Source organism: Cyclopterus lumpus, chromosome 7 (genome assembly GCF_009769545.1).
Source record: "Cyclopterus lumpus isolate fCycLum1 chromosome 7, fCycLum1.pri, whole genome shotgun sequence".
Lineage (NCBI taxonomy): Eukaryota > Metazoa > Chordata > Actinopteri > Perciformes > Cyclopteridae > Cyclopterus > Cyclopterus lumpus.
In genome coordinates, this window is record NC_046972.1 from 25,797,979 (window position 1) to 25,800,478 (window position 2,500).

At 53.5% G+C, this 2,500-nt stretch overlaps 1 protein-coding gene across 1 annotated transcript in view; it reads right to left on the reverse strand.

Moving 5' to 3' along the window:
* The window catches only part of LOC117734113 (peptidase inhibitor 16-like), a 20,084-nt gene that overhangs the window by 964 nt on the left and 16,620 nt on the right, over window positions 1–2,500 (reverse strand). The gene's annotated exons all lie outside the window — the stretch shown is intronic.

Sequence of the window (2,500 nt, forward strand, 5' to 3'; positions counted from 1 at the left end):
TAAAGTGGTAGTGTTGGTTCTGGTGCACCCTGTGGACTAAAGTGGTAGTGTTGGTTCTGGTGCCCCCTGTGGACTAAAGTGGTAGTGTTGGTTCTGGCGGCCCCTGTGGACTAAAGTGGTAGTGTTGGTTCTGGTGCCCCCTGGGGACAAAAGTGGTAGTGTTGGTTCTGGCGGCCCCTGTGGACTAACGTGGTAGTGTTGGTTCTGGTGCCCCCTATAGACTAAAGTGGTAGTGTTGGTTCTGGTGCCCCCTGTGGACTAAAGTGGTAGTGTTGGTTCTGGCGGCCCCTGTGGACTAAAGTGGTAGTGTTGGTTCTGGTGCCCCCTGGGGACAAAAGTGGTAGTGTTGGTTCTGGCGGCCCCTGTGGACTAACGTGGTAGTGTTGGTTCTGGTGCCCCCTATAGACTAAAGTGGTAGTGTTGGTTCTGGTGCCCCCTGTGGACTAACGTGGTAGTGTTGGTTCTGGTGCCCCCTATAGACTAAAGTGGTAGTGTTGGTTCTGGTGCCCCCTGTGGACTAAAGTGGTAGTGTTGGTTCTGGTGCCCCCTATAGACTAAAGTGGTAGTGTTGGTTCTGGTGCCCCCTATAGACTAAAGTGGTAGTGTTGGTTCTGGTGCCCCCTGTGGACTAAAGTGGTAGTGTTGGTTCTGGCGCCCCCTGTGGACAAAAGTGGTAGTGTTGGTTCTGGCGGCCCCTGTGGACAAAAGTGGTAGTGTTGGTTCTGACGCCCCCTGTGGACTAACGTGGTAGTGTTGGTTCTGATGCCCCCTGTGGACTAAAGTAGTAGTGTTGGTTCTGGTGCCCCCTGTGGACTAAAGTGGTAGTGTTGGTTCTGGCGCCCCCTGTGGACTAAAGTGGTAGTGTTGGTTCTGGCGCCCCCTGTGGACTAAAGTGGTAGTGTTGGTTCTGGCGGCCCCTGTGGACTAAAGTGGTAGTGTTGGTTCTGGTGCACCCTGTGGACTAAAGTGGTAGTGTTGGTTCTGGCGCCCCCTGTGGACTAAAGTGGTAGTGTTGGTTCTGGCGGCCCCTGTGGACTAAAGTGGTAGTGTTGGTTCTGGCGCTCCCTGTGGACTAAAGTGGTAGTGTTGGTTCTGGTGCCCCCTGTGGACTAAAGTGGTAGTGTTGGTTCTGGCGCTCCCTGTGGACTAAAGTGGTAGTGTTGGTTATTGTGCCCCCTGTGGACTAAAGTGGTAGTGTTGGTTCTGGTGCCCCCTGTGGACTAAAGTGGTAGTGTTGGTTCTGGTGCCCCCTGTGGACTAAAGTGGTGGTGTTGGTTCTGGTGCCCTCTGTGGACTAAAGTGGTAGTGTTGGTTCTGGTGCCCTCTGTGGACTAAAGTGGTAGTGTTGGTTCTGGTGCCCTCTGTGGACTAAAGTGGTAGTGTTGGTTCTGACGCCCCCTGTGGACTAAAGTGGTAGTGTTGGTTCTGGTGCCCCCTGTGGACTAAAGTGGTAGTGTTGGTTCTGACGCCCCCTGTGGACTAAAGTGGTAGTGTTGGTTCTGGTGCCCCCTGTGGACTAAAGTGGTAGTGTTGGTTCTGGTGCCCCCTGTGGACTAAAGTGGTAGTGTTGGTTCTAGTGCCCCCTGTGGACTAAAGTGGTAGTGTTGGTTCTGGTGCCCCCTGTGGACTAAAGTGGTAGTGTTGGTTCTGGTGCCCCCTGTGGACTAAAGTGGTAGTGTTGGTTCTGGTGCCCCCTGTGGACTAAAGTGGTAGTGTTGGTTCTAGTGCCCCCTGTGGTCTAAAGTGGTAGTGTTGGTTCTGGCGCCCCCTGTGGACTAAAGTGGTAGTGTTGGTTCTGGCGCCCCCTGTGGACTAAAGTGGTAGTGTTGGTTCTGGTGCCCCCTGTGGACTAAAGTGGTAGTGTTGGTTCTGGTGCCCCCTGTGGACTAAAGTGGTAGTGTTGGTTCTGGTGCCCCCTGTGGACTAAAGTGGTAGTGTTGGTTCTGGCGCCTCCTGTGGACTAAAGTGGTAGTGTGCTGGATCTGGGTCTGTCCACGGTGGACTGGTCTTTGCTGGAGTCTGAGCTGAAGAGGTTCTGGTGAACCTGCATGATGTCATCTGGTTTCACCAGAATCCGACCGGTGGCTCCGATGAGGATCTTTAAGAACTCTCTAGAACCAGACCATCTTCTCTCTGGTGGTCTGTTTACTGATGGAGGTCTATAGAGGACCAGGACTACACTGATGTCTATAGAGGACCAGGACTACACTGAGGTCTATAGAGGACCGACTACACTGAGGTCTATAGAGGACCGACTACACTGAGGTCTATAGAGGACCAGGACTACACTGAGGTCTATAGAGGACGAGGACTACACTGGTTCAGGACCAGTTGAAAGTCCCCTAAAGACATTCACCCTAAGTGCGTAAACATAGTGAGACAGAGGGGTGAGACAGAGGGGTGAGACAGAGGGGTGAGACAGAGGGGTGAGACAGAGGGGTGAGACAGAGGGGTGATACAGAGGGGTGAGACAGAGGGGTGAGACAGAGGGGTGAGACAG